The sequence below is a fragment of the Pyxicephalus adspersus genome, chromosome 6 (assembly GCF_032062135.1).
Source record: "Pyxicephalus adspersus chromosome 6, UCB_Pads_2.0, whole genome shotgun sequence".
NCBI lineage: Eukaryota > Metazoa > Chordata > Amphibia > Anura > Pyxicephalidae > Pyxicephalus > Pyxicephalus adspersus.
In genome coordinates, this window is record NC_092863.1 from 41,198,562 (window position 1) to 41,219,427 (window position 20,866).

At 34.7% G+C, this 20,866-nt stretch overlaps 1 long non-coding RNA gene across 3 annotated transcripts in view; it reads left to right on the plus strand.

The window, feature by feature from the left end:
• The window catches only part of LOC140333639 (uncharacterized), a 51,783-nt gene that overhangs the window by 13,456 nt on the left and 17,461 nt on the right, over window positions 1–20,866 (plus strand). Inside the window, exons 3-6 of one of the 3 annotated variants that reach the window (XR_011921401.1) lie at window positions 13,331–13,442; window positions 16,106–16,183; window positions 17,285–17,932; window positions 19,859–20,013. This is a non-coding gene — a long non-coding RNA (uncharacterized lncRNA). Of the gene's footprint in view, window positions 1–2,274; window positions 2,294–13,330; window positions 13,443–16,105; window positions 16,184–17,284; window positions 17,933–19,858; window positions 20,014–20,866 lie in introns of those variants that run through there. The other 2 variants (XR_011921400.1, XR_011921399.1) reach the window with 2 other exon arrangements.

Genomic DNA, 20,866 nt, shown 5'->3' on the forward strand with positions numbered 1-20,866 from the left:
TTTTAGAAGAGGGGCAAGTGGCTGCATAATTTGAGAGTGTAAGGGAAGGGGGTAGAGGGGAGCAGAAATAAAAGAGTGCTGAAATGATGAAAAAGGGGTGTAGAGGTTAGTAGTTGTTGATTATGAAGTAATTTTAGTTGATTATGAGGTTGTTTTTAGAAAGAGAATTTTACTGCTAAATGGTGGAAGAGGGAGGGCAGAGGATAACTGTAAATGAAGGGTACCCTATTAACAGATCAAGCTTTTTATTAAGATGCTTTTATCAACAACAATGAATACCTGTACAATTTCTTGTTTGCTTGTTTTAAAAACTCTGCAAATGTTGTTTGTTTTAAAAACTCTGCAGAATGAATTATTCAGGAGTTGTAGATCTCCATGCAAAGTTATACATTGATAACGATCAAGCCAAAGCATTTTTTGTAGGTACAATGATTGTTGCATATGTTTGGATTGTATATAGGTCCTATTTACCCATATCTCTTTTAGCACTTCCCACTATTAGCATGGATTGGCCACCTTCTCCCTTCTTGCTTCTAGTCACACACCCCAAGGGTTACCCCAAGTGTTTCACAATCCCAGCAAAACCTCTTAAGGGCAAGGTATTACTGGGGTTAAGGGCACAATGTAGGGTTTAGTTTGGGCATTAAGTATTTAGACAGTATTTAGAAGGTTAGTGATGTGTAGGGCATACTTTACTAGTTAGTAAAATGTTTAGCAGCTACACATTTGTTATAGTTTTAGCTCTGTACAGCACAGTAGTTTCATCATCAAGAAGAAATGTGTTAAATAGGTTATCATTGTCCTACAGATACTCAGGGATCCCACAAGCATTGACCGCTAACTGTCCTTGGTAAAGGTTGAAAAGAAGAGGCAGTTATTTTCCTATATTTTTCTGATAAGACAACCAATTATAATTTATTGTGCAGCAGAAAACAGACAATTAAAAATGATTGTGTAGTAAGTAAATCAGCTGTTAACCAATTAGAGTAATAAATATTGTACTGATGTACCAGCCATATTGTGCATGTGGAGCACATGCAAGTCTTTGTTTCATAATGACTATTTTAAAGAATGTTTCAGGAATTGAAATGGGCTCTGCAATTACATGATTGAGAAGTCCTAACCCGAATTCCATAGAAAATATTTTGTTACACCTACAGGTAGGAATCTGCCAGAAGACAGTGGAACTTTTGGCAAAGTTACACATGGCTCCCTGTTCAAAGCTCTTTTATGTAACGAGAATGTTAAAATGTATTTTAAGTCCAGCTTGTGAGACAACTTTGGCGCCCTTTGTAAAAGGATGATGAAATAATGTAGCCACCCAAGGGTAGTGAATGTGTTATTCATAGGATTACCAGGTGAAAATGAAAGGAAAAAAAGAATGTAGCTGTGGCATATAAGGACTGGTAGACTACATTTTTTTTAGGTTAAAATACACTTTACCAATGTTTGTTTCAAAATAATTTAACGTGTCAGTAAACACACATACCACCCTGTTCCCACATTGCTTGGGAAGACTAATGCAAATTAAATTATTCCTTAAAATTACAATACTTCTAGAAAGATAAGTACATTTTATTAGGAGTTCTTTTTGGGTCACTTGACATATATTTGTCTTACCCTAACTTCCTACTGTTTATGTCAGAGTAAGGTAGGGCATTGTAAACTGTAAAGCTGCATACACACCTGCAATTATTGTCATTGGAAAGGATCTTTCCCGATCCTTTCCAATGATTAAGGACTGCACTATGCATGAATGAGCGCTTTACATACAGCACCGTTCTGCTCTATGGGGAGGGGAGGGGGAGAACGACGGAGCGGCACCCCGCTGCGCTCTCTTCCCCTTCCCTTGTATTAGGACCGTTCGTCGTCCATCGTCTGTGGATCCGCCAGGACGGTCGTCTGGACGATGGACGACGGGCGCTGTACACACGCCAAATTCTAGTTCAATATCGGCCCTGAGCCGATTATCAGGGGAGAACCATTGGATGTGTCTACATAGCTTAAGTTGCTACAGGTAAGCAAGTAATTTGTTTGGTTTTTGTATTTATTGAAATGCTGTTAATTTTGTTGGCCCTTTATAAATGACTGAAAAAATGGTATTGAGGATTAGTTAGTTATGGCCATCATTTTCTTCAGTGGTTCATAGACTGATATATCTGTTTGCTTCTCTTCCTTTTTTCACTGTGCAGCTACTAACTTGTCTTGGATAAAGTCTATAATGCGTTATACATCTCATGATCTAGTGAGCTAGTTTTGTCATCTTGATGGAACAAATTTCAAAGGATTGAAGGTAAAATCCAATCAGACAATAACTGCAGTAAGAGAAGCCTACGGCACTGTCTGTCACAGTCTGGACTTTCATGTGTACAGACAGAGATATGGTTATTATTAGTCAATTGAGCTGAACTATTTTGCTACCTGTAAGGGGAAACAACATTTTTAATTTGATTCTTTTACATCTAAATGCTTTATTGTGTAGTGCAGTGTTTTGCCCATATCACCAATTTTTATGATTCAAATTTACCTAGCAAATTGTGATAGAGATAATGTTAAAGGCTTAATTCACTAAGTCACGAGGATAAAGAGATATGCTACAAAATGATTTTTAATGTATTTAATTTGAATTTCCAACAGGTTTATTTTAATTATTTGTGTATTATGCTGCTCCCTGTGCCATAGCATTTTTGTATACAGTTGTTTCAAAAAGTGGACATAGGTATTACCCAATATTTCTCCCACAGTTTCCTGGAGTTTTTTATAATGGAGAATTAGAGTCTCGTTTTGATAAAAAAAGTGATGAAAATGTAATAGAGATTACATATCCTAAATATGGGTTTCATATATCCCCCTGCAGCCTAAGACCAAGTTCAGACTAGCAGATTTTGCAGGTGGTTTTGAAGTGTTTTACTACTCAAAACCATTTGCAAAATATGGTTAACATTGAACTGAATGGGTACATTCATTATCTTTTAGTTGAAGGAAGGCCACATTTACACGTTTTTGTTAATAATTAAAGTTTTATTGGGAAATTGTGCTTCTGATATAGATTAGCTTCATGTCACCTAGTATTACGGGCAATGCTGTAGTGGTCTTAGGGAGATGAAGGTGCTTAAACCATGGAACACATTGGCCTGCATTTCCACAAACTTAAGTAAACTAGACCTGTCATAGATAAAAAAGATCATGGCTGAGCTCCTTTGCAAAATGCAAATTGACTTGTCATGCTGTCTGACAATCTTTGATGGTTTCTGAGTCTATGAACCATGACAAGTATGCAGAACAGAAAAGTCAGAGAAAAGTCAGACATCCTTATCTATGTTCTTGTTCTGGGTCAATAATCTAAAGTATGAAAACATGACAGTCAAAATAAAAGCCAGGCAAATAGCACTTTTAAAAGGAGAGCTCAGCAGGTACAGCTTTGATGGTTCTTTCAAGAAAACCTAATTTAAGGTCTTTTGAAAAACTAAAATAAAAAAATCGAAATGCTAGAAAATATAAGGCTCCAGCTCAGTAGGCAGCTAGCTGCTCACGATGATTATTGTAAAAATTTTAAAGACATTCAGCAGGTAGGCTGGATTGCCTGAGTCATTATAAGTGGTGTTATTTTCTTCACAGTTCATCAAAAAGGAGAAAAAAGCTGTATATTTGTACCATAGTATCACTTTGTTACAATTTCTAAATGAGCCATTCTTGTACCTATTTTGCATTAAAATAATATTTAAATTAAAATATATATATATTTTTTATTAATAAAATGAGATTGAAAGTGAGAGGGAGAGAATGTATCTGTCGGATGTTTTACTGTGGGGTATTTACTAAGCTGCTTACTGTGCATTTTTAATCTGAAGCATTAAAAACATTAAAATATAATGAATGAGTATAGAAAAGTGAGGTAAGAATAAGATCAAGTGATCCATGAGTCTACCTCTTTTTAACTTTATTGAGTATATTTTTTAATTTATCTTATAATGAGAAAAATATACCTGCCTGGAAATGTACGGTATATCACACAGCAGCAACTAACTAAACAGAATAACATTATCATGTGAGCATATTGAGACCTTGAGATAAATCACAAGAATATAAGAAAGCAAACTCTCTTGGGGAAAATAGTTACCTGGTAGTATCTGAACTCACAGCTCATTACATTATGACAACTAAAGAAAATAATGTTTATTTACAGCTGTAGACAGCCTGAAATATCTCCCATGGAACCTCCAAGGTTTGACTTGGCATGCTAGCAAGAGGCAACTGCATGGAACAAACTCATTTTATATCCCCTTCTGTAATGCACATAATGTGTACTTTGGATTTTTATGAGCATTTCTTGACCTTTTTCTAAGTTTTTAATGCAAGCAAGCTATTTATTTCTCTTCCTATTCCACTAAAAGGTTACATTGTACATTATTTGTAATTGCTTTCATTATTCAGGTATTATAATGCTGGGTAGAATAGTCCACAGACTATGGTAAGATTTAATGGACAGAAGAATGGAAAAACAAAATGTTTCTGCAGGTTGAAGAACTAAAAATATGAACAATTGCCTTTTTTTTTCATTATTTGCCTTTTGATGTTTACATTTATGTAGATTGTGGAATTGTGCTTTACTGAGAACACTGAACCTCAATTCCTCCACAATGGTGCTTTTGGTTGAATGTCTGTAAATCTTCCAATAAGGGTTGGGCATATCAATTTGTTCATACCCTAATAAATAATAATTTAACTATTATCTATAGCAAAATTTGGAGACATAAAAACACTTGGGCCTTGTCGATAAAGGGTTTTGTTATTCTCTAGAGTGTTATTGCTGTAGTTTTAGCGACAAAGCTTTAAAAGTGTATAAAAAAGTTATGGGGGTTCTTAGTTACTAGAGCACCTTCCTCACTTTAAAGATCAATGTTACTGTGTTTTAAAAAAATATTAATATAACAAATACTACAAAACAAAAATGTTAATTATAGCTGCTCCTAATTGTAGTAAAGACTCTGGTAAATTATTGCTAGGGTAATAGAACAAAAATGCAATGCTAAGCTATCTGTGAAGAGTTAACACTATCGGTATTAACTATGCTTTTTCAAATATACCAGCTTAAACAAAAGGAAAAAAGTGATGCTATAAAAAGGAAAAAATGGGGGCCCCCAAGGAAGTGCAATGTTGTCATTATTCACAGCCCCATGCTTGACAGATAGTAAGTCAGGTAACATAGGTGAATTAATTAACGTCATAACTGGGACAAAGACAGATATACTGAGACAAAAAAAAAAAGTTTTAAAAAATAAACAAATGAAAAAAGTGGCAGAACTCCTGGACCACTTGGGCTTGTTTCTGCTATCTTCCTTATTATTTAAATGTTCCTGCTCATTTGGAAAAGTTTTTATTACTTTTAATTTCTATGCACATGACTATTTCAAAAAATCAAATGCTTGTTTTACTTCACCAAATTTAAACCACCCCTTATAATTGTGTATTACATATTGGAAAAAATGTAGTTTCATTGATTAATCATCATTGAAGGCTATATCCTAACGTGTAGCGCTGGAGCAATTCACTTCTTGCCAGCAGTAGATTTTAGTGGGAGTAAAAAGGAGATATTGTCACCCCTCTTGACCTTCATATTTATTTCCTCATATAGTAATACCAAATTAAAAAAATACTATAATACATTGCTTCATTGGGTGTATGTAATGAATATTCTTAGGACTTAGGCGCTAACATTTTAAAAGAGCCAACAAACTCTCTGCTCTGCCTGAAATCATCATGGTAATATTTATTTATTTATTTACCCCACAGAACAGGTAATTATTACATAGCTATTATTTTTGTATTTATAAAAAAGCAGGACAATCAGCATAAATGATTCTGTTTAATTTCTGTATAGGTCTGCTTTAAAATAATTTAGCAAAAGAAAACACCTATATGGTTAGAAAGCAGTGATTGAGACACATGTGCCGCATACTAGTTTTAGAGCAGTGAAGCAAAAACCAATCTTTTGAGTCATTACCCTACAGCAATGAATGGCTGCTTCTATCAGAATCTAACCCTGTCTTTATTTTCACAGAAAAAGTCCCTTTAAAACAGAATAGTGCTGAGAATTATTACATGAAAGGGTGTATTCACTGGATATACTGATTATTTCAAAACACTTTAAAATGCATGCAAATAAGCAATAGAGAGTGTCCTTTTGCCAAAGGCTAGAATTGTATCGTGGTAGCCAATCTGTTTCATGTGCTGTTTTGCATTCACTGCTTGTACTGAATCACTTATTTTAAAAATGCATACATGCAAAAAGGACACAGCTGTATATAAAATATATGTTTTAGTTAGGGCTCTACGAATTTCAGAAATTAAAATAAATTACATGTTTCCATTATTTGGATTTCTCCTTTGATCACAATGGGCCTGATTTACCAAGGGTAAATTGTGTATACTGGTACACGTATATGTGTGCAGACACAGGCTCCCACATACATAAAATATACTAATAGGGTGGCTTGCAATTAAGTGTTTGCTTGAATGTCCACATGTATGGTGGTTAGGGTTTAGTGTGCAAAAAAAATTGTATAATGCTTTTGAATCTTTTTGACTGTTGTAAAGGATTTTACTTGCACATCTCATTCAGGAGTAAACTGTTTACTGGTATCATATAGGGCAGTGGTCGCCAACCTTTTGGACGTCACAGACCACTAATTTCACAGACTCCGGACCTCACATGTGGGAGGAGCCGTGTGTCACTCAAAGGGGAAGAAACTTCTCCCACTCTCACATCGCATATCCGAGTCCAGAGACACAACCCGCCCACCGCCCTGAGCCTGCGATCCAAAGGGGAAACATGGTCCATGGCTCTGGTTGGTGCACCCCCCAGCATGGTCCTTCTTCTGACCCCATTAGGGGGCGCACCAGCCAGAGCCACAGACTGTCACCACCGGTCATCGGTTGGTGACCGACAATATAGTGTATGATAACATAATCATAGTGCCCACTATGATATTACAGTCCACCCACACAGATATGCCCCCTATGGCATATTTTTGAGGGTTATTATCCATTCGAAAGTAAACCCGTGAGATTCACATTCTTCATTACACATGCTTGTACACAAAAAAGGGCACAAAAGCAGCATTATTTGGATGTTTAGCATGCTCAGATAACATGGACTGTGCCATATGCATTCTACTATGAATGCACATGTGTATGCCTATGCAAACCCAAAACTCTTACATACTGTAGAGATTCATCTCTGTCCTTATCCATATCCCTTTTGCAAACCAAGCCCAATGCCCATACCCAATAACTAAATAAAGATTTAGTGACTCTGATATTGTTTTGGTGGTCTATTTGTATGAACGAGAGAGCTCTTCTCACTGCTCTTCAGAAAATAAGGGCAAAGGGATTCTTGTTTCTGTTTTTCTATGCATATACACTGGTAAGGGTGAAAAAATGTAAATCTAATCCCAAAATACAAATATATGCACTATGCATTTAAAGCACATTTTGAAAGCAACCTAATTTAAATTCCATTGTATTTTTACCAGGCTTGTCAAAATCTCAAAGCTGAAAAGCAAAACTGTTTTTTTTTTCTCCAGAGTTAAAATGCCTTGCCAGAGAAATGCAATATTTGAGCTCAGCGATAAGCAATTTTTGAAACACTGCAGTAAAAAAGAGATCTATTTGGTAAAAACCATGAAAGATGAGTTCTTTTATGATGACACAAATGCAAAGAAAGTCTATTCTGAATCCCTAGATTCCATCTCATGCTAGTCAGTTGTCTGCCAACAAAAATGTCCTTGTTAGTTTGATGTCCAGAGGCCTCTTTGAAATGTGCTGAACAAAATAAACCAATGGCAGTGATGTTAAATGGGTCTAATGAGTTATATCTGATGTGTTTTTAAAGTAGACACTTGTAAGTAATTTATGAAGCTTGTTAGCAAATGTGACAGTAATTGTTCTGGAGAGTCTAGAAGGCCTTTCTCTGCGACGTCAAAGAGTATTGAGTATCACTGCAGTCACCGCATGGTCTTACAGAGCCTTTGTCAGAAGATCAGGACTAAAGGAAAAATGCAAAGGACTTTGATATTTTTTTCATGTTGTTGCTTTCACTACCTATCTTGATATCTTGGCCCCATGATCAGTTCTGTAGTAGTACAGCTTTAGCCATGATTCCAAGATAAAATGTATTCTACTAAGTAATAATCATCAAGGAACCAACAATATTAAACAATATTGATATTACCAATATGTAATTTATTAATTCCACTTGTTCATATCAGGACAATCCTATGTTTCCATGTATGATTACATACTCCTTAAAGTGTACATCACACTAAACCTTTTTTTTCTTCTAGTTTTGAATAGAGTAGGAAAGGGTCAAAACATCTGTTAGCATTTCTACTGTTATCTGGGGTTCCTTTAGATTTACCTTAACATCCTGTCCTGCTGACAACTGTTTCACAAGACAGGATGTTAGAGAAAATCTGTAACAAAATTGAGTATTCTAGACTTCTACTAGAGAAATTCCTTATCTAAGAAAGAATACCTTATCCATGAAATAATAAAAAAAAAGGTTTGGCTAATCATAAGCATTTTTTATATACAGTTCCATAAAAATAGGATTTAAAAGAGAATTATCTGTATGGCACCCACATACATATACGTCCATATTGTTGGATGATGCCAGACTGTATTGTATTATCAATGCATTTCATGAAAGTAACTAACTTGTCAGGATGCACATCCCAATTGATAATACATGCACTTTTGAAAATATTTTGATATAGTGGCAAACAAAAATTTTTCAGTTTTCATGATGTGCACAAACTCAGAAATTATATAGGAAAGATATAATTACGGTATATGTTATTTTCCTATTTTTAGCAAACTGGATGAGCAAGTCTCTGGCATTCCCATGAAAAGTTTCTTTGAAGTATTCAAAAAACCATTTGTGAAATTTTGCGAAACCATTGGAAATCAATATAGGATGATTATAGCTGCTGCCCTCATTCTGACTTGTAGTACCCGGGGATCTTTCACTGAGAGGAGGATTCTCATGGCTCCATTCATAAATGCATAGTAAAGGGCTGCAAGAGCAATCCGGGGAGCAGAGCTGACAGCTCTGCTCCCCTGATTGGTCTTGCAGGTCCCAAAAATTCTCGCCGGCCGAATTTACAAAGGCCATTCCCGCCTACATGTTTGGTAAGCGAGAGTGGCCCAATTCACCGCAAGACCGAATTTAATAAATTTGCTTGCTCATCCCTAATGACATGATGTATTGCTAAGGGACTTTAGGCCGTTCACTCAGCAAAGTGAATTATCACTCCAATAAACATTTCAATATTTCAGCTTCAGTGTCATCAAATATGGTGGCCTAATTAGTGACATGGTGCTCACTTCAGTCACCAGGATCCCCATACAATAGAGGCACCTGACTTGTGTGAGGTTATCCAGGGTGGCATTGGACATTGGGAGTGCATTGGACACAGATTAACAGATACTTGCTATATTTATTGATTTTTCTCTTTTTTGCATATAACCAACTACATTTAGTAGAAAATAATAAACGTTTATTGTTATGATTTATTATAAACTTAGAATATACATAGAATGAAATTGTTGTTTGAAGTTTTGCACAACGTTTTAATTACCATGTGTAAAGGCTTAGCTGCTCTTTAGTCATTTAAATATTTAGAATCCTGCAGTATTGCAGTTTGTACTCTTTAATGTTTTATGCCCTTTATAGTAATGCATTTTAAACCACATGTTCAGAAAACTGTTTGGAAAGCATGCTCTTATTTATTTATGTGTGTTAATATCTGTCTGTACTGAGCAGACTAAACCGTAATTTCTGGAGTATATAGTGCCAGAAAATGACTAATAAAAGAGTTCTCTCCAATGCTATCCTCAATATTTATTTAAAGATTGGAAACATTTAAGTAGTTAAAAAAAAATTGCCACCATTTTCATTTCTATGTAATAACTAGCTAATCATAGTGTCATTGCAAATGAATGAAGATATTGTTATTTAAAGCTGAACCTCATCCTTACCGTATTTTTGTCCCAGTTTTGGGCCTTCTTCCAATGTGCTAAAAAAATTTAGGCCTTTTTCCGATGGGCTGCCCATAACTGTATTAGCAGCTACAGGGAACCCATATTTGTGATCAGAGCAGTTTTTAGAGACAACTGCAGTGTTTGCTGCTTTTACTGCTTTGTTGTATGGTTGAGTTTGGTTGACTGCATTGCAAAGGATTACAACTCTTTAGCTATAACTGCAATTGTGTTCAAGCTCACATCACTGTGGATGGAGCACACCCCATTAAAGTCAATAGAAGTAGCTGGCCACTCAAGGATCCACTGCTCTGAAACTGTTGAAAGTGGCCTTGTCCTCTCTTCATGCACACTTTGCATTCCACAAAGCAAGCCTCAGAAGGAACGGCAACTCTCCTGATCCGTCCTCATTTCTAGGGTAATAGACTATATTTGTGGATATATGTTTTTATTATTACATAAGCCACTTCCTCCTACATTCTGGCCATAGTTACTTTGACACAGTTACTTTAAAGAGGTATATTCATAATCAATTTGGATAGTGAATTGTTTTGTATGAAATGCAATTGCAATGCTTAATTTTTAGGATTTTTTATGACCTGCTAAGTGTAATGATATTGTGCACATGTTGACATAAGGGGCCCGATTTAATAAAGCTCTCCAGGGCTGGAAAGGATACACTTTCATCTGTGACGCTGTGTGATCTAGCAAACTTGGAATAGAGTTCTTCAAAGTCATTTGCTAGCAAATGTTTTGAATTCTGAAACAGATCCATTCCAGGTTTGCTGGATCACTCAGCATCACTAATGAAAGTGCATCCTCTCCAGAAGGGAGAGCTTTAATACATCAGGCCCAATGTTTTTACCTTTTTTATTACCGTCCTTATGTTCTCTGGTTATGGGTTAACAAATTATGTGTTTTTACTTTCCTTGATACCAGCAATTATGTGCTAATTGGATGCATAAGCAGATATAACCACAGTCCATGTCTGACTCTATCAGCCTTACAACAAAGTGCAACAGCGTGAAATGCATTAAGGCATTTACTTGCTCCTGTATGTGCTGTTTGGAATAAAGCCTCCTGGTGCTCCTTTTGTAGACTATATTTGTACATTTATATGACATTCATAGCCTAGCAAGATTGGAAAGTTAACAATCAGGAGAGAGCATAGTTGTGTTCCAATTCCTAAGTGGCAACAATATGTGTTTGCCTTTTGTCTTTTTTTTAAAAAAATAGGAAGTAAATGCTGCAGTCTTGAATGTGCGGATGCGAAGGCAATAAAATAAAAATTTGTCTGAATAAAAAGGAAGTGTGTTGGGTTATATTGTTTTGGTAGAATATTTACATATGTGGGGACCAGGTCACTATTTATGAAGTTTCTGTATTTTCTCAATTTTTGCATGGGATTTCTCAAGACACTTCGGTTTCCTTCTACTTACCTAAAAAGTATGGAGGTCAATTGGCTTCCCCACAAATGGACCTAAATTATTTACATATGACTGGTAAAAGCATTGAGCCTGATTTATTAAAACTCTCCAAGGCTGGACAGGATGCACTTTCATCAGTGAACCTGGGTGATACAGCAAACTTGGAATGGATCTGGTCAAGGTTTCAAAACATTTAATAGCAAATTACTTTTAAGAAATCCATTCCAGGTTTGCTGGATCACCTAGTTTCACTGGTGAAAGTGTATTCTCTCCAGCCTTGGAGAGCTTTAATAAATCAGACCCATTGAATTGGTTCTTTAAGAAACAGTAACATGACTCTGAAAAGTACTGCAGGGAAAAATAATATTTTATTGGAATGCAGTGAAGGTAATGTGTGTTAAGAGTATAGCTTCAGATTTCTAAATTACTGTAATAGCATCTATTAGGCATTACAGTAGTCAGATCAGGAGGATGCAAGTAGATTCATTTTCTTTGATAGGTCTTCAGGGCTGTAAGGTTCTATACTGACACTATTTTAAAAGAATGAGAACTTCAAAACAGCTGATGCTTGTAATTTAAACTTCCCCCATTTCTTAGATTGTAAGCTTCTCCAAGCAGGGTCCTCCCCTCCTGTTTCATTATTTCTATCTGTCTGTCATTTGCAAGCCCTATTTAATGTACAGTGATGCGTAATATGTTGGCTCAATATAAATACTATTTAATATTCATTTATTAATACATGTCCATCAATTTACCTGAGATTAACAGGTAAATATGTTCAAGATCATATTAATATTATTATTATTAATAATATTATTCAACTGTATGTATGTACCAACATATTACTCAGCGCTGCACTGTAAATAGGGCTTACAAATGACGGACAGACAGATAAAAACAATGACACAGAAGGAAGAATGGCCCCTGCCCAAAATGTTGAAGGATTTAGTTGGAGACTTCCCTATTTATACATTTCAAAGTCTAGCCTTAATATCTGTGACATTCTTAGTAAGTCAAGATGTAGTGAGATCAGGATGATATTTTCATTAGCAGCAAAAGGTCCAATATATCACCCGCGATTCTCCCAGTTACTTTCCTATTGGATTTGTTCTGATTTTTTTTTACATATTTTTTGTTCCAACCTAAAAATCATATGCCATTGTGCAGTTTTATTTTTTTAAGGAGGGAAACTGGTGCTTCTGAACTGTTATGGATTGTTGAGTAATATTTATAGAAAGTTAATCCCCCTGTAATTTTCATTTGTATTGTACAGTTAATCTAATAAAAATGTGCACAATGTAGAGGAGGCTTTATGAACATGTAAACATTGAGACAGCTATCTTAAGTGTACTATTTAAACCCATAATCTCAGAATAAAATGTGCCTGTTTTATTAACTGTCACCCTAGAAGTAATTCCTCATGGTTACCACAGCAATTTGAACGGTAAGACATTGGTCTTACCGGGGTTTTTGCCTTGAGTTTATTAATACATATCACTTGATGGACTTTTGTCTTGCTATATTTCTGCTGTGTAACCCTGATCCCCAAATCTCTCCAAAGCAAAACCAGTGTGCAGTGCTAATCTCATCTGGATTCCAACTAACAATGAACAAAGACAGTTCTGATTTTAGACACTAAAAAATGCAAACATTAAATTTATAAATAGGATTAGTTGCATTTCTTGTACATTTTAACTGCATGCTCTTTAAAAACATAAAAAGGTTTTATTGCTAAAACTGTACATAAATTAAATGCATCAGTGAAATCTTTATGTTATTGTGACAGCTAACCAGTACATGTAACGTAAAGATGTTAAAATAAATATTGCTTTAATTAAAAATGTATTTTTTTGTTGTTTTAGATTACTTTAAGACAGTGGAGATGCCAGGATTGGCAAGTGACATGTATATATGCAAGATGTGTCATCCTGCCCATATTTTGGAATGTGAAAACCTTCAGAACACAATAAAAAGGTAAGTAAAAAAAAGAACTACAATGCAAAAAGCATGTTGTATTTGCAACAGTCACTAAAAACTGTTATAACACTTATAAACCAAGCTGAGGTTGCAAAATGACCTTTTAAAGTCTGGCACATGTACTTACTCTTGTCAGTTTGTACTAGTGTCAAATACCCAACAGTAAGTTGTCTACCTTTTCCTAAAATATAAAAATGCAAAGTATATTTAGGTTGCAAGGGCAAGATAAAAAAAAAAAGTATGCACAAATTTCTTTAGTTCTTATAGCCACAAATATACAATAAGAAAAACACAGTGAAAAAAAAAACTGTACAGCTAAATCTAATTAATTTTGGCCATTGAAAGTAGTTTACTGGGCTTGCATAGTTATCAATGTGCCATCTTCAATAAAGCTTAGGTGAATAAAATGTTCCTTTCAAGCATCACTGAATGTTTAAAGTGAACACATGCTAAGGGTAATATTCACCTTTTGTAAATCCAATAGTAGTTGCATAGTAGTGCTTTTTTAGGTGCGCACCCATGCCTTCCCCATTTATGGGCTTCAAAAATCATATTTGTCCTTATGGCCACAGCTTAAAGGAAACTCTGGAGAAGAAATATATCTCCTGGTCACATTAGTCACATTATTACTTTGCACTGATGTTTTATTTAGGGGGGGAAAGGTTGGTAATTGCAACCTGTACCATGCATCCTGTAAATTAACGTTTAACCTGAACTTCACGACATCTGCTAAATACATAGATGAAATACATATTGAGCTGATTCACTAAAAAAGCTTTATATCCCTGCTCATGTTGTCCTGAGATTTGCACATCTCTACAACATAACCCAGCTCTGTCTAGCGGGGCATAATTTCTGCTTTTTCACTGCTGCACTTAAGTAACAGGAAGAAGAGCACTGGGGTTCATCTCTCTGTTGCTCTTCCTTTTATCCCTATAAGCATGTTCCCTGTTGGCACATAAAAACTACAAATCTTTGGTTCTTGTGCTGCTCCTTCTTTTCCAATCAGAGCTCTCAGGGGGTTGTATAAGGCTGATATCAGGTCCCATTGCAGAAACGTTGGCGGTCAAATTAGTTCACATACTATATATATTTTGGTTCACATATACTGTATATATTTACCTGTAAGCTTTGATCCTGCATTGCACTCCAAGATTCAAGATGATACTACATTCCCCTTTAACTTATTCTTAGATGCCCCGAAATATATTAGAAGTTTGGTGACTAAGCCATGAAATCCTGCTAGGTATGCCTACAATACTTGGCAAATAGCTCTATGAAGAAATTCACACATTGTAGCATCCAACGTCTATTATCAATATACAAGCATATATTTTTACATAAAATATTCGGTTACCATTTATTTAATAGGCAGTGTTCAACCCAGAATTTTGTTTAAGCCAGGTGGGAAGAAATTGTAGGCGGGTGGCAGCCTCTATATTGTGACCCAATTCTTCAGTAACCACCCAAAAACATCCAGGTGATCACTGAAAAGTGCTGGGTAGTACGCCCAGCTAAAAGAGGCTGGGGAGCACACTGAAGAGGATACGTAACTTATATACATATATACATACAAACAAACTGAAATTGTGTAACATTATAAATAACCAGTTCTAGTTTGTTATATGTTACCATTTTAAACATTTTGGGAAAGGGGTGTAACTCACTTCTTTCTATCCTAGTTGTATTAATATCAAGAAGTCTGGAGGTCCATTTGGAACTATTTTGTGCCTAAAAAAAAAAGTAACCTTGCAAACGTTGCTGCGGCATATTATTATTTTATATATGCTCACATTCAATATGCTAGTATATGATCAAGTCAGAAGCACTTTATGGTCTACATTTTAAGATTTTTGTTGGTTAAATAATAACAGATACATCATTTTACAGGCAGTGAATGCTTTGTACATATTTAATATTCCCAAACCTAGCATATAAGATGTAATTGTAAATTCTAGATATAAAATATAATGTTCTACCATTTACTGCATAAAGATGATACATTTCAGGTAATCTGTTTAGTTTATATATAGTTTCATAGAAAACCCATTTAATATTAAGTCATCGGAAGGTACAGAAGCGTCAGGTAATTTGGTAATAAGCACCAAATTATTGTTTGAATTTTCCTAAATACCTGTTTCAGATTTGTGTGTGCATCTGCAAGCCCCTCAGGAAATAATCAAACGTAAAAGTGATGAAGCAGTCAGGAACCACTATATAAAAAAAGAACTATTAAATAAAGCAATGCGGGCATCTACACTTAATCTGATAAAGCAACCTCCTGGCATGATATAAAACAGAAAATGCTATTAGAGTAGTTGAAATGGGCCAGTTCTTAGAAGAGCCCTCTTCTAACTCAGATTTAACAGCATGTTATCTGATAATGCTTCCTAGTGTGGGAACAAATAGCAGTAGTCAACTCTTGATGTAATCATAATCTCCTTTTATTTTTTTAATATAAAAGGGAAATCAGATCATACATTTGTGAACTTAACAAAATGTGGAATATAAACATTATTTATTTATTTGCTGCCATAGTACATCTGCAGTTTCATTGGTATTTAAACATTGTTTTTGCTTTGATGTCCTGTCCTTGTATTTATTTACTGAATTACCTAAACAGTAATATTTTGCCTTTTCTTCTTTTGTTAATAATATAGCACTGAAGGAAATAGTACACAAAGCTAGTTCCTGGATGTGTCTAGAGATATTGTTGGCTCAAGTTTCACCATCATGAGGTATAGTATACAACTACCAAACTTTTAGTACAAACATAGATTTCTGAGTTTAATATTTAGGAATTTATTGACTTATAACATTTATGTTTGTTTCAATTACTGACTCACTTGGTTATGAAGCCAGGGTTGAGATAACATACCAGAAGAACACTCAACTTTAAAATTAAAGTATCAGTGATTGTGTCTGTATATCTGTCCACATAAGATCTCTTACAAGAACACCCAAGGTAAACGTGGGTGGTGTCCATCTCCTGATCCTAGAGGGATCAGGCATGTCTGAAGTTCATTTGACGGTATCTGAGGGCTTAAACATTCCTGGGCAACCAGTGGTTGCTTATCATAAATATGTATTAAATCACCCCGGCCAAAAAAAAATCCTCCTTTTATTGTATCTGTCCACCCTCTGTGATGTGTAAACCGTGTTATTGAGCTTTCCTACTTTGGTTGTTGCCGCTTCACAAGATGTATGATCTGGATATACTATTGCAGTACAGTTTTGCGTTTCTTGAATTGAAATTTGAATTTAACAGCATAGAACATTTGCCTTACCAATTTGTGGTTGTATCTCAAACCCTATTTAGCACGTGTACAATATGAAATAATGTTTCTATGCTGCAAAGTCTCTACTGTACCAGATATACTATGTATCAGGCAATAACTACATATATTTTAATGTGATGTTTTTTAATGAGTTGTTACAATAAAATGAATATAGTTTATATAAATTTTGTTCTTTGAAATATCGATGCCAAATTTAAAGTCCCCAAAAATCAAACCAAACTTCAATGCTTACCCAACGTGATGTGGCATTCAATAGAAATACACCTTGAAAATATGTTTTAGATTGCTCCTTCTCCTGTAGATTCAAATCTTCAGATTAGCTACATATGAGGAGGTATTCTAGTCATCAGTCTGCTGTCCTTTATTAACCATTAGAATTTTAAACACTCTTACCTTTAGAGGGTTATTCATTTTAACCTTCAAAATATGTACCCAACCTATCATTTCATAGGCTTATAGGAAAACCTGTATCATCTTTATTGAATTAAGTGGTGGTTAGGTTAATAGATACATTTTTGTTACCATTTAATTTATTCACAGGAAGCAGTATAGAAGAATCTGACTGCCAGTCACCGTGTACCAGTGAGGGCCAAATAGATCATCTGAATGTCGCCTACAGAAATTGAGATGAAAAAGGTCAGTGATCAGAACAATATTATTTATTATCTTTATAAAAATCTGACAATTCCACATACATTTTAAATATATCCTTCAAAAAATACACACTTTAAATGAGCATCTAAAATGTATTAACAAAGTAAATTAAGCATATAGCTAAGGTTTGTTATACTGAATGTTATGATGTTTAGATTGCTGCAGAGCTGAATTAGCATGGAGTTTTATTTGTCCTAGATCTTGCTCAGTTCAAATACCCAGAAAAATTCAATCACTGAAAAAAAATCCCTTACATGCGAACACAGGCTAATATAAAAACGAAATTGATCGTCCTGTGAATTTATAGCATTCTATTATACATGTCACAAAAATGGGTCAGCAATTGTAGAAAACACTTTACTGACACGTGAACTAGCTGCATGCATTTCCTCTCTGCTGCGTCGTTTGCTTTTTCTCTCTTTGTCTTCCAGTATTACTGACTGGTGAAGAGAAATGATGCCACTTTCTTTTGTAACAACTTTGGACAACACATGAAGATTCGGTACAATTGTCAAAGTTACATAGCAATGCAAGGTAAACACTATTTTACATTAACATTAAGGAAATCCACACATTTATTTAATAAACACTGTGACCTATTTTATATATGTACAAAGTAGTTATACAGTAATCAAATTATTGTTTTATTTTACTGAAAAACTATATATATATATATATATATATATATAAAATAAATATGACTAGATAGGCTGTTCACTTAGCCAAATGAATTTTCATTTTGCGGGACCTAAAAAAAAAAAAAATGAAAGCCTTAACTTGTTTACTATCTGGTATGTTAAAAACATTGAATCAGATGAAAATCAATTTACTAGGGCACTTCAGATTAGCATTCAGTTACCACATTTATGGAACATTATTCAGAAATGCCCACACCCTTGTCAATATAATGAATGGGAGTGTTGGGGAAATCTAGAAATTATCAATATGTTTAGTTTGAAAAAAAAACTGGAACTGGAACTACTAGCCCCTCTTCAGTTGGCTACTGATACAATTAGAAACATATTAGACACCTAGGGGGAAATATAAATTACTCTAACAATGAAATAATTTGCCCAGTAAATGCTAACGCCCCTTTATTTACCAGTAAGAGGTACATTAATCCTTATACATCACCCACATGCCCTGATTTACATTCATTCATTTACACTCATTTACATTTAGGTTTATATCTCATAAAAGGAAAAGATAAACTAATTTTAGATATCTTTGAGAAAAGATATCAAAAGATGAAGTTGATACAAATAATCTCATCAAAATTTGTATATATATAAATTAATACATAGTCTGCAATTACTGTATAAATGTAAATGGGAAATTACCCCTGACGGCTCAAAATGATTGCATACTTAACTTACTGAATACATTGAAACTTTAAATACCCTATCATGTGCAGGAAAAATAAAATAAATAATTTTTGTTGTTAAATTGAACACATCCTGCTGAACACAATCATTCATTTTGACATTCTTTATTCTTTAAGTTAGGCTATATATTGACAAGTGAGAATCTGACGTGTACCGCAGTTGCCCAACATCGTTCATGGATCTGTCACAATGGATCCATACCAATGATCAGGATCAATTGTCAAGGGAGGAGAGGACAGTGGAGTGCTGCTCGCTGATCCTCCCTACTGTTCTCTCCATAGAACAGAATGGGTGTTGTGAGTACAACACTCATTCATTCATTTGTCACTGGAAACGATCATGAAAGATTTTATGTGTGCATGTAGCCTAACTTATCCCTTATGAGTCAGGGTGTTGATAAGAGTGATAAATTCCTTGTGTAATATCTTATCTCAACAGCTGTTACGTGCTATGCATCTGCTACAAGTGATTGTAGTAGCTACTTTTCCCTTTCTTCTAGTGGATAATCAACACCTCATATAAATATATAAAAAAAACAAGAGGAAACTTGTAAAATGAGAAAAGCCTATCAAAGGTGACCTAATAATAACTCAAAATTTGCTGAATCATGTTTTTAAATTCTGCTCAAAGCTATACTGCACTTATTGTCAATATAGTGTCCATTATCCATGAATATAATAAACTGCATGGTCCGCATAACATATTGCCCACATTTACTTCCTAGAAGCTGGCTTGCAATTCTATAAATGTACTAGAACACTGACAGCTCATTTTTAATTGATATCTATAAGCTCCAATATGCCATGAAAAATACAACCCAAAGCAAAGCAGGTCAAAACAAGTCCCATGACTGTCACCTACACTGTTTGTCTATTGTGGCAAATATGAATCTGCTAACCTGTGTTTGATATGTACTTCAAATTCATGTAAAATGCAGGTAAACGACACAGCTTTTAGTCAATCCTAGTGCTGGATGAATTATAATAACTTTTTTTTTAGCTTTTTTTCTTAACAGACATATATTGCTGTCTTAGATCCAGGATTAGTGTACCTATACACGTTTCCTCTTCCACAGCTCTAGCCATTTTAGAGATGATAATGGGAGCAGTGATGTGAACCAGCAGCTTTCAGACAATAGGAAATTGCTACTGCTGAATCTCTATGGCTTGTTAATTCAAGGAACCAACCATTCTGACTACTTTACTGCATAATCACATAAAACAGTTCCAGGTGGGGTCTATATTCTTTCTCTGTTTGGTGCTTATTCTGTTAGGTAAATCAGTACTAACACACAACGATTAAGACAAAAACACATACACAAACATTTAAAAAAATTACAAAGCATCTGCTTTACTAGATACTACTTACTAAGGTATTTAACTTTTTAAAGAATAGATACTTCATTTTATTATTTTTTGAATTATAAAATTAAGTGCAGAAGTAGATGCCTTTACACAGGGTTCATAAAGTGTAAACAGCTCACATATGGTGGCAATTTAGTGACACGTTGACAGGGTACATAAATACATAGCATATTCAAATAATAATCTGATTATAATCCAATATAAATATTATATATAAAATCATAATGTGCACATTTGAAAAAATAGGGTTAAAATCTCTCTTTGATCTCAAATATCAACGTGCTGCCTAATAATTATGTGCAGCTTAAGGTGCCCATGCAAATTTTTTCAAGCTCTTAACCAAAACCCAGAATTAAATATTCTTACATGTGGGCATTAGTACAAGTTAGTATATTACATTTATGAACCTGTTTAAAAGTTTCAGGAAATTATTTAGTATTTTGTATCACCTAGACTGCATTACACCTAAAATATGCAGATGTAAACAGGACTATGCAGTCCTGTGCAGCAAACAGGAGCTGCACACTTCAGGACTGTAACATTATATGTCTATTATTTTTGCAATTCTTTAACACCTAATATGCAGTATGGGTTTTGCTGAGACCTCATCAATGTTGCAGCAAAGACTTTTTATATTGCGCCACTCCATTGTGTTCCACAAATGCGTAGATGTAAATGAGGCCTTGAAATTGAGATTAGAGAACCAAGAGGCTCCTAAT